Below are 12,450 nucleotides of genomic sequence, written 5' to 3'. Positions count from 1 at the left end.
CCATCTCAGGTGCCGTATTCAAATCAAAGTGTTTATATTTTAGACAACAACAGTTACAGTCTTCTAGGGGCAGACCAAACGGCAAATAAGTGCCTGACGAAGAGTGTGCCCCCTTATTGCTCCAACTCAGGAGCACAAGACATTCAAAGCAGAAGGCACACAATCAGGGCATAATTCATAATCAGACATGATAAAACGTCTTTATGGTGACGAATGAAAAAGCACACACAAAAATACTAGATATGTGAATAGAATGGTTACGCCTGGAGTGCCAACAGGTACAAAACGATATTCTTTTTGTAAGCTGTCAAAGACTTGCTTTCATAAATAATGCTTAAAGCAGGATGATGGTCATTTAAAAAATTGAAAATTCTGTATGTGATGCCTAAAGCAGGATGATGATCATTTAAAAAATTGCAAATTCTGTATATGAGTTTCTGGGTACCGTAGTTAGTGCGAATTGTTGCTTTATTGAAATTTGTGTGTCGCTTGTTGTAGTTGTGTACTTTGGCGATGTATTTGTGGTAAAATACGAGAGGATTGAAACACAATTCTAAATAAGGGACTAACGCTGTCTTTTTGTTTATGACATTCTATATGGTAAGCAACTGGTATTTTCTAAACAATAGTTGAGTATGGAGGAGGTAAGGTGCATTTTCTATTAACCGTATAAATTTTTTTTGGAGTAAGTATATGCGTTCTAAGATTGTTTTAGGAGCTGTGCCCCAAACAAGAAGACCGCAATGCAAACGCGAATGAACCATTGTATAATATAGCTGTCTTTTTCAACCAGGTGGGCAATAGACTGTTAATTCTGTATATAATATCGATAGATTTAGATACATCTGTACGTACTTTATCAATGTGAGGTCACCAGTCCAAGTGCTCATGAAATATGACGCCAATAAATTTATGTGTTATGACACGTTCGATAACTTCATCGCAAAAGTGAATCACTGCTTCATGTCTGATGTACTTGTTACGTGCTCTGAAAACAATTTACTTGGTTTTCTTTATATTTAATTTCAGTTTATTCGCATACATTCATACAGATAAATTTTCCAACCATACGTTGGCATATACCTGCAGAGCATCCAGATCTTCTCCCGAGAAAAATACATCAGTGTCATCAGCATACAATATTATTTTTTGTGTAGATGTCACGTCAACTATATAGTTTATATAAAGTAAAAGTAACAGTGGCCCAAGAATAGATCCTTGTCGTACTCTATAATGTATTCGACCTGTACTTGATTTCGCATGGCTGATATCTGTGTGCTGCTGCCGATTTGACAGGTAACTTCTTATTAGTGTAAGAGGGACTCCTCTAATACCGTGCTTGGATAATTTGTGAAATAACATTGGGTGCTTAATGGAATCGAAAGCTTTTTTAAAGTATAAAATATTCCTATTGTGTACATTTTCTTTTCAAAATTTTCCAGTATCGTATCCTTGACTTTTATTAGTGCCATTTCTGTAGATTTCTTCTTATGAAAGCCATATTACTAATCAGCTATGATACTGTTTTTCTCACAGAAGTCAAGAAGCCTAATGTTTATAACTTGTTCAATTATCTTCGAGAATATTGGCAGTAGTGAAATTGGCCTATAGTTGTTTAAGTCATTTCTGTCACCCCCTTTGTGTATGACGGATACTTTTGCAATTTTTAATTTATCTAGAAACACTCCGGTATTCAAGATAAGGTTGCATATGTGTGTAAGTGGCTGGCTAAGCAAATTGTTGAAGGATTTTATAAGTTTATAGTGTCTGCCCCGCAGGCACTACTGTTGTTTAGGTTTACTATTACGTTATTGATTTCAAACTCTGTTGTTGGAAACAGGAACATTGATCTAATGTTGCTCGATGCGACGTGTGCTGTGCAATCACAGTGGTTTGTCAGTGATGAACCTGAAGCCCCTGATTCGAGAAAATTCTCGTTAAGTACGTCAGCAAGCAACGTTCTAGTGTAAGACAAACCATTTATTCAAAGCTCTGAAATGCCATCCCTTTTTTTTACTGTTTTTACCTATTGGCCTTTCCCTTGTTCGCTCCTTCATAGCTTTACTGTTCTGCCTTGTTTTGACCTGTATTGTTATCGTGCGCCTTTTAACTTCGCGTTCGTTGTCTTTTCGCCACGTGCAAGCTCAGCAGCTGTTATCAATTCTTTCCCGCCCACTTTTCGTACATATACATTGTATCGCTCTCTAATAAAAAACCAGTTAAGTAAGCGCTGTGTTGTTGTTCTCTTTCTGTGTCTGTGTTTTGAAGTGCGCTGTTTTGCTTTCCAATATGTTTCGTGTTCTGATGAAATAGGCAAACATTCTGTCACGTTTTTTAATTCTCTCTAGAAGGTCAGCATTTATCCATGGCTTCCTGGCTTTTTTATTTCTTCTAAATTCAGCTATAGGGAATGCTTTATTGTAGAGATTCGTAATAGTTTGTATGAAAAGATCATATGCCGCAACAGGGTCTGAAAGTTGTAGAACATCTGTCCAACGTGCTTCTGCTATCAACCTTTGAAAAATCGCGATCTTATCATGATTAATAATTCGGTATTTAATGGGTGCACATGTATAATGTCTACATAGTGTTTTGTATGGCGTAAAGAACGTGAAGATTTGTGAATGGTCGCAAATATTAGCTGTCAATACGCCTGCACACACATGTTCTTTTTTGTAGCTAGTTAAGCATAAGTCTAACAAAGTATGCGACAGGTTGGTCACACTAGTCGGCCCCTCTATCATGTTTTCGCAACCATATGAAAGAAAAATATCAAGCATTATTTGCCTATTATGGTCAAAAGAAAATAAATCGATATTAAAATCCCCACAGGAGGCATCAGGTGCCTTGAAATTCATGGAATACTCCAGCATATTTTCCAGAAATCCGAAAAATACTTCCTTAGACCCAGAAGCAGGCCTGTAAACAACTGTTAATATAGTACCAACACAATTGATCAACAGGCATTCATAGTGCTGATTTATCACACAAAACTCTTGTATGGTGACGAAACTTAAGCAGTTCTTTACACAAATGGGCACAACTCCCCCTTTCTTATCACACCTTAAAAATGATACACATCTGTATCCTGTAAACTGCACAACATAGCAATCGTTAGTGGACCAGGTCTCAGTAAAAATTAAAAATTCAAATTCGTGGCCCAAGGCACCAAAAAGCATTTTCACGGAATCTCGCTTATTTCTAAGATTTTGTGCGTTTAGATGGAATAACGAAACGTGCTTTCTATCTTGTAAGAACATAGCGCGCCTAAAATTAACAGCATCGTGATAAGGGCCTGTGTTCTGATCTGTCATTTCGAGCATGCTTCTTGCAGTAGAGTGAAAGCGCTCCGGCCCGCACTCAGCGTATCTTGTTCAAGTCATCTGTCGTTCTAATCCTGATAACTCGGCTGCGGGGGCAGCGGCAGACAAACAGGTTTCCATTTTTTAGCCAGGCAAACTCGTATTCTTTTTCTTTCGCTGTTTTCTTCATCTTCCAAAGGAGCTATTTGTTTAGAGCGGTCAGATTTTCATTTAAGATGTCGATTCCTTTAGCTGAACTTTTTTGGCAAGCCATGCGTCTCTGGTTGAGCTGTTTATGAAGCGTACAAGAACAGAAGCAACCCTACTAGAAATGTCCACTATTTCACCGTCACTGCCAGTACTGTCGGTAGCATTCTCCTTGGCGGATCGAGCGGGTAATCGATGAACAGCTACCCTCATCATTAAGCTATCACTACAGATACTCTGTTCTGAAGCGCGGTTGCGGCAGGGTTTTATATAGCGTGTGTGTGTGTGTGTGTGTGTGTGTGTGTGTGTGTGTGTGTGTGTGTGTGTGTGTGTGTGTGTGTGTGTGTGTGTGTGTGTGTGTGTGTGTGTGTGTGTGTGTGTGTGTGTGTGTGTGTGTGTGTGTGTGTGTGTGTGTGTGTGTGTGTGTGTGTGTGTGTGTGTGTGTGTGTGTGTGTGTGTGTGTGTGTGTGTGTGTGTGTGTGTGTGTGTGTGTGTGTGTGTGTGTGTGTGTGTGTGTGTGTGTGTGTGTGTGTGTGTGTGTGTGTGTGTGTGTGTGTGTGTGTGTGCGTGCGTGTGTATGTGTGTTCTCTGGACCTTCCTAGAATGAGAGAAAGATGGCTGCACAGTATGACAGAGCAGTGAACATGGGTTTGGGGGGGAAAGCCTCAGTTTGCAAGTCGAGCCAACGTTTCCACAAGTGGAAGTCCCAGGCCAAGACAAGTCCACTTGTCGAACCGTTGGTCCGACTTGCGAACTGAGGCTCCCGCCCTCATCTAACCTTGTTCAGTGCTCTTTCATAACGCCCTACTTCAAAATGAACTACGAACTCGCTCCACAGGTAGTTTCAATAAACCACTTCATTACTGTCCTTCGGCGGTGAAGTCTCACATCAGATGAAAATGAGAATGCGACGATGGCGCCAAAGGACACTACATTGTTCGCAGTACGAAATGCGGATACGGCCGCGAAAATGGCGCCGCGAAGGCGAGAAATGATTTTCTGCAAAAAAGCAAACAGACGCTTGAGATATCGATTACCCGCTAGGCTGAATGCAAGCTTTTGTACACTTCAATAAAGACGCCAGCGGCGGCGGCGGCTCTTTTGTGACCATAAGAGTTTTCCTATGCCTCCAGATAGCGATGAGAAGGGTCATATACCGGCGGTGGCGAATGCGCTTCAACGGAGACAAATTGTGATAGACATACCCTAGCTGCATGAGACTCGGGAATTTATGGAGCTGAAAGTCAACGTCCTTTTCGCGAGGTGTGCACTACGCAGGCTCTTTTACTCATTGTTCTTTACTCGTTCTTGCCTTCCTAATGACATCAGTCCGATGTCCACCTTTGGCATTTTAGGTACTGCCTGCGATTTGCTTTCCTCGTAAGCAATACTGAAGTTTATACATGTTTCGGGTATATGGTTGCAGCAATATCAGTAAAGACTTTCATTTCCTTTCTATGTGCAGAGCTAGGCTTATGAACCAAGCACATAGCTACTAAAACGTCACCTCGGAGAATTACGGTATTGGCACAGACGAGTGCATTGAGACTTTTCTAATACCCAAGCGGAGTCGGACTGTGTACGGGCTGGTGGCATTGGTAGAAGTAGAAGTTGCCTCTCTGGGTGGATACTCTCTTCTCCGTCATCGCGAATTTCAGTTATGCTGATCGCTGTGGAGATATATACTTCATTTGACTTCTTTATTTCTCTTACAGCAATGAAAGAAGAAACTGTGACAAAATGCGATTAGGCCTGACGAGGTTACAGGGCACACTAGCGCGCAATACGGCAAACAAGCGCTAATAAAGCTCGAAAAAAAGCAGTTGTTGGGCTAGCTGGTGTTTTCGACGATCCATAACTACATGCACAAAAGGCGGGACATAGATGAAGGAGGGACACCTCACAGCTCTGTGTGGTGTCCCTCCTTCATCTATGTCCCGTATTTCGCACTGTAGTCATGGATCAGCTAATCGAGAATAACAGCAAGCGTGATAAAAAAGAAGAACTGAACAAGGGTAAATAGGGTACGCCTCGGGTCGCAGATGAGCCTACGTTTCGACAAGTCCACTTGTCGAAGTGTTGGCTCATCTGCGACCTGAGGCGTACCCTATTTACCCTTGTTCAGTTCTTTTTTATACCTTGCAAACCATCTTCTTCCTTTCGTTCTACCTGAATCAGCAAACGTGATAGTTAAATATACTAAAGTAAAAACAGCAATTAAATTACACTCAAGAACATAATGTTCACTATAAACTAAAAAATAAACAACTACACAATGCAAACACTGCCAAAATTCGTACACTATAACACGGCATGATAAAATTTGCATTTGCTACTTACAAAATGAAACGAAACAATTATTCAAGGCCAAAAAGTATGGACTGCCTTTTTATGTCTCTTTTAAATCTGCTTTTAGAGAGATTGAACATCAAACATAGGCATAGGTTATTAAGAACAGTTGGAATCTAGTAAATAAGCTTCTGCTTACCGTAATCTGTCTTTGTTTTTAGGTCGAGGGGACGAGGTTTTTGTGACGGAAAATGGCCTCTTTCTATGAATATGTTGTAAAAAGCGATATATATAAACTCGGTTAGCTTTAAATATATTACGTTTTCGGTATAGAGGTGACGTTGATAAGTTCTCCTCTCTGCCGTGATAAACCTGAATAGCTCGGTGTGCCTTTGGTTTTACAAAATCTAAAGCTTCTGATAATTACTGGAAGTTGTGGTGCCCCACACCTGTGCACAATAATAATAACGTAGATCAAAATAAAGCATAATCCATAAATACCTTTAGTGAAACATGTAAAAGGTCACTGATCCTTTAAACACAGTCGGCAGTTCTGCTAAGATATGTGGAAAGTTTAGAAATATGCGTATTCCTGGTTAAGAATTCATTAAACCAGACAGCGAGAAACTTCTGAAGGCTCACCTACTGCATTTGTTTGTTAGCATACTTTACATCAAGTGCGTAATGGATTGGGGCATTATCAGGTCTTAAAATAATATAACTGATTTTGGACAAGTTTAAGCTAAATTTATTTGCCCCCATTCTAACATGGAATTTTACCAGGTAGTCATTTGCAGTAGTTTCCAAACCTGGCAGAGTTCAGGCTGTGAAAATTATATTGATATCATCAGCATACATGACCAAATCAGGTAAATCAGGTATGTTACGAACATCATTTATTTAGACTAGAAACAAAAGTGGGCCTAAGATACATCCCTGCGGCACACCTTGGCTAACACAGAAGAGATTTGAAACATAATTGTTGCATTCTACATATACATGCTGAGGTACGATGCTCAAGTAACTTCTAAGCAGGTTCAGAGGAGTCCCGCGTATTCCACACCCATTTAGTTTGCTTAAGAGAATTTCGTGCTGCACGCAATCAAAAGCCTTTTGGAGGTCCAAGAAGAGACCAAATGTATATGCTCGGGACTCAATATTATCAATACATTTCGCTTTAACAGCGACTAAAGCTTGTTCGGTCGGTCTATATTTTTAAAGGTATACTGGGACGGATTAATATTGTTATGAACACTGAAAAACTTTTCCAATCTGCAATGAATGGCTCGGCGATAGAACAGCGCAAGGGACGGGACACTGTGACGCAAGAAAGCGCAAAGCTCCTTGTGTCACTGTGTACCGTCTTTTGCCCTGTTCCATCCCCATGCGAAACAAGCTAGCCCGCCAACTCGCTCTTTTGAATACTCCTTCGACACCCTTAGAAAACACATAATACGGATATAGATTGATAATTCGTAACTTCATTTGTATTTCCACACCCGAGCTATAATTAGTTGATCTGGAAACACATCGCTGGTGAAAGTTAGATTTATGAGACAATCTAGAACGTCGAAAACTGATGCCGATATATACTTCAGCGGTATAGCTTTGATAACGTTATGGCCAGCAGAAACATTGTTTTTTTTTTATTTTACCAATATAAAGTGCTATATATACTTCTTGTGGATCCACAGGCAGCAACGCAATAGAATTAGATAAATGTTTAATGAGGTCACACTTAGTGGGGTTCCAAAATATTTATCCGAAATGGATTTAACTGCGTCAATGAAAAAGAATGAAAAACTGGTTTATGGTGTTTAGTGAATCAGTTCCACTGCTCTGGGAATGAGGTATAAGAATTTCTGCGTTATCTCTGTACTTGTGTTTGTTTAGTAGTACGTTTATCTCTTGTTAAACGTGCTTGCGGTCGTTATATATTCTGAAGAAACATTATATATTGTAAGCTGTTCTTGCTGCCTTGAGGGCTTTGTTTAATTTATTTCTGAATTTCTTGAGCTCAGTAAGAGGGTTGCATTACGAGTGCATACGAAGTTATGGTAAATTTCATTTTTAACCTGTATTCGTTGATATAACAGCTTGTTGACCCGTGGCTTTTTGGACTTTCGGAAGCTCTGCCTTACTTCAATTAGAGGAAGTACAGCATTATAACGTTCAGTGAACTTTGCAAGAAATGTAGTACATGCCAAGTTGAAATTAAATATCATTTATATATTCTCCCAAATAGTGTTTTCAATAGGAATTCAAAGTTTGACAAGATTTGTTTCACAAATGTCCCTGGTAACCTTCTCAGCGCTTTTAGATACCAATTTATTTAGGTTCATAGGAAGAAAACAAAAAATCGGGATGTGGTACTTGATTTCAGGCAGGTGCAGCGGTGGCGTAGTGGTAGAACATCCGCCTCGCATGCAAAGGACCGGGGTTCAAATCCCGGTGCCGCGCAATTCTCCACCGGATGAAAGAAAAAAAAAATCCGCGTGTTGATGGAATTGCATAAACAGGTTTGGGGTGCGACCTGATGCCGGTGAACACCTCCGGCAACGCACTCCCTCACCAGAACAGGAGTTGGCCACCCTGGTGCAGTAATTGGCCGCAACCTACTATGATAAGCTCCATAAAACCCCGGCCCTCAGTCACCAGCGGCTGCGGAACAACTGGCCACGGCGGCGGTCAGACCTGTGACGCAGCAGGGGGTGCTAAGAAAGTCTGGCTCCGCTGGACAGGCCGCCATTGGAAACTGACCCTGGCAACGTTTAATGCTAGAACCCTAGCTAGTGAAGCTAGCTTAGCAGCGCTGTTAGAGGAACTAGAGGGCATGAAATGGGATGTCATAGGGCTTAGTGAGGTTAGGAGGCCGAATGAGGCATATACTGTACTGAAAGATGGGCATGTACTGTGTTATCGAGGCTTACCAGAGAGGCGACAACTAGGAGTAGGTTTCCTTGTCAATAAGTATATAGCGGGTAATATAGATGAATTCTATAGTATTAATGAGAGGGTTGCAGGCATCGTAATTCGGCTTAATAAGCGGTATAAACTGAAGGTTGTACAGGCCTATGCACCTACATGTAGTTATGATGACCAGGCAGTTGAAACCTTCTACGAAGATGTAGAATCGGCAATGCGAAAAGTAAAGATGCAGCATACTGTACTAATGGGCGATTTCAATGCCAAGGTAGGGAAAAAACAGGCAGGAGACAAGGTAGTAGGTGACTATGCATTGGTTCTAGGAATAGCAGGGGGGAGTTACTAGTTGAGTTTGCAGAGCGCAATAACTTACGAATCATGAATACCTTCTTCAGCAAACGGAAGAACCGGAAATGGACATGGAAAAGTCCTAACGGAGAGACTAAAAATGAAATCGACTTCATAATGTGTTCAACCACCGCCATTATGCAAGATGTAGAGGTAATCGGGAAAGTGCGATGCAGTGACCACAGGATGGTGAGGTCCCGAATTAGCCTAAATCTGAAGAAGGAACGCAACAGATTAGTAAGAAAGAAACCCATCAACGAATTAGCGGTGAGGGGGAGGGCAGAGGAGTTCAGGATCTCGCTACAGAATAGGTTTTCAGCTCTAACTGAGGATGGCGACATTACCCTAAAGGCAAGGAACAATAGTTTCAGAGATATCATTACTGAGTGCGCGGTAGAAGTAGGCGGTAGGATGGTTAGAGAGGATACCGGTAAGCTGTCTAAGGAGACGAAAGATTTGATTAAGAAACGGCAGAGTATGAAAGCTTCCAATCCAACAGACCAGATCGAATTGGCCGAGATATCAAAGCTAATCAATAAGCGCAAGGTGGCCGATATAAGGAAGTATAACATGGAGAAAATTGAGCATGCTGTAAAGAACGGGGGAAGCCTTAAAGCGGTAAAGAAGAAATTGGGCATAGGCAAAAACCAGATGTATGCGATAAGGGACAAGGCGGGCAACGTCATCACTAATATGGACAAGATAGTCAAAGTAGCCGAGGAGTTCTACACAGATCTCTACAGTAGCCAAAGTAGTCAGGACTGTAATGAGATTGGCGGTAGGGAAAAACAGTCAGACGTTCCACCAGTGACGAAGGACGAGGTCAAGAAAGCACTAGAAACTATGAAAAGGGGGAAATCAGCTGGAGAGGATCAGATAACTACAGATTTGCTGAAGGACGGGGGGGATATCGTGCTAGAAAACCTGGCCACCCTGTATACGCAGTGCCTGGTGTCATCGACGGTACCGGAACCATGGAAGAATGCAAACATTATCCTCATTCACAAGAAAGGGGACTCTAAGGACCTTAAAAAATTACAGACCAATCAGCTTACTGTCTGTTACGTATAAGGTATTTACTAAGGTAATCGCTAATAGAATCAGGACAACCTTAGACTGCAATCAAGCAAAGGACCAACCAGGGTTTTGGAAACGGTACTCTACTATCGATCATATCCATACCATCAATCAGGTGATAGAAAAATGCTCGGAATATAACCAGCCCTTATACATAGCATTCATTGATTACGAAAAAGCATTTGACTCAGTTGAAACGTCGGCGGTGATGCAGGCATTGCGAAATCAGGGGGTAGACGAGCCATACGTGAAAGTGCTGGAAGATATATATAGCGGCTGCACAGCAACAATAGTTCTGCATAAAGAAAGTAACAAAATTCCCATAAAGAGAGGTGTTAGGCAAGGAGACACAATCTCCCCAGTGCTATTCACAACTTGTTTAGACTTGGAATGGGAGCAGTTAGGGATAAGGGTAGATGGAGAATACCTCAGTAATCTGCGATTTGCTGATGACATTGCCTTGCTAAGAAACTCGGGGGATGAACTGCAAATAATGATTGATGACCTAGACAGGAAAAGTAGAAAGGTAGGCTTGAAAATCAATATGCAGAAGACTAAGGTAATGTTCAACAGCCTCGGGAAGGGACAGCAGTTTACATTAGGTAGCGAAATACTGGAAGTAGTAGGCGAATATGTCTACTTAGGACAGGTAGTAACCGCAGACCCGGACCACGAAAAGGAAATAACAAGAAGAATACGATTGGGATGGAGCGCATTTGGCAAGCACTCGCAGATTATGACTAGCAGCTTACCGGTATCGCTCAAGAGGAAAGTATACAACAGTTGCATCTTGCCTGTACTCACCTATGGGGCTGAAACGTGGAGGCTAACCAAGAGAGGTCTACTTAAGTTGAGGACAACCCAGAGGGCTATGGAACGAAAAATTGTAGGGGTAACATTAAGAGATAGAAAGCGTGCAGAGTGGGTCAGAGAAATACCTCAAGTTACCGACATTCTAGTAGAAATTAAGAAGAAGAAATGGACATGGGCAGGACATGTAGTGCGAAGAGAGGATAACCGATGGTCGCTGAGGGTAACAAACTGGATTTCAAGGGAAGGAAAGCGTAGCAGGGGGCAGCAGAAAGTTAGGTGGGCGGATGAGATTAAGAAGTTCGCAGGGGTCAAGTGGATGCAGCTAGCACAGAACCGGGTTAAGTGGAGAAATATGGGAGAGGCTTTCGCCCTGCAGTGGGTATAATCAGGCTGATGATGATGATGACTTAATTTCAGAAAATACCAGGCCAACCGTCGCTTGAGAAGACCTATTTGTGACACAAACATCCACAAGAGAATTTCTATCAACGGTAACTCTACTTGGTAGAGTTATAGCTTTAGCAAGGGACATTGGCGTCGGCACGTTGGTTACCTTTGATAGTCTCATGGCCTGGTGTCCACGTTATGAAGCATCTCGAAAAGCTGATTTTTCTTGCCTTGAGTATACGGATGGCCAAAGTGGATATGCGTCCGCTGCTATACCTTCTGCATGCTTCTTGCGAGTCCGTAATTATTTTTGTAGAAGCCTCCTCATCCTGGTGGGTGATAGCGAGAGCGATTGCCGCTTCCTCAGCCTCGAGAATGTTGTTGCTCTTGATCGAGGCGCAGTTGACTTCTTTAAGCTGGTGATCAACCACACTGGCTACCGCTCCGCGTTGTTCTTTGTATGTGGTCGCGTCGACGTACAATATGTTCTTTTTTTCCCTGCGAGGCTTCTTTCGTGTGCCTCGGATCTTGCCTCTCTTCTGGCCTTGTGTATTTTCGGATGCATGTTTTTCGGAATCGGGTTGACCTTAATGATCTCTCTTATTTCTTTCGGTATGCTGCCCGTGCTGTTTATTTCTCTGCAACCATCTCTCATGCCCAGTATATTTAGCGTGTTCCTTCCCGTTTGCGTCTGCATGAGTCTTATTTTCTGCGCGAGAAGGTGGGCCTCGATGTGCTCTTGCACTGTGTTGTTTATGCCCAGTTTATTGAATTTTTCGGTCGAGGTGTTGACCGGTAGTCCAAGAGCGCATTTGTAGGCTTTCCTTAGGATTGCCTCCAGTTGTTCTTTTTCCTGTTCGAGCGGAATTTGGTAGGGGACGCCATATACAATTCGGCTTACAACGAGGGCCTGTACTAGCCTACATGTGTCCTCCTCGGACATGCCTCGTCTTCTGTTGGAGATTCTTGCTATCATTCGCTTGCTCTGCGTGGTGGTACTTGCTAGCTGCCTGATTGTTTGATCTAAACGGCAGTTGCTTTGTATCCGCATGCCTAGGATTTTTATTTGCGACACTTCCGGGATCTTCTTTTCCCCTATGTA

This window comes from Amblyomma maculatum, chromosome 11, assembly GCF_055883805.1.
Source record: "Amblyomma maculatum isolate TAMU_Amacu chromosome 11, ASM5588380v1, whole genome shotgun sequence".
NCBI lineage: Eukaryota > Metazoa > Arthropoda > Arachnida > Ixodida > Ixodidae > Amblyomma > Amblyomma maculatum.
Note: the sequence above shows the minus strand (reverse complement) of the source record.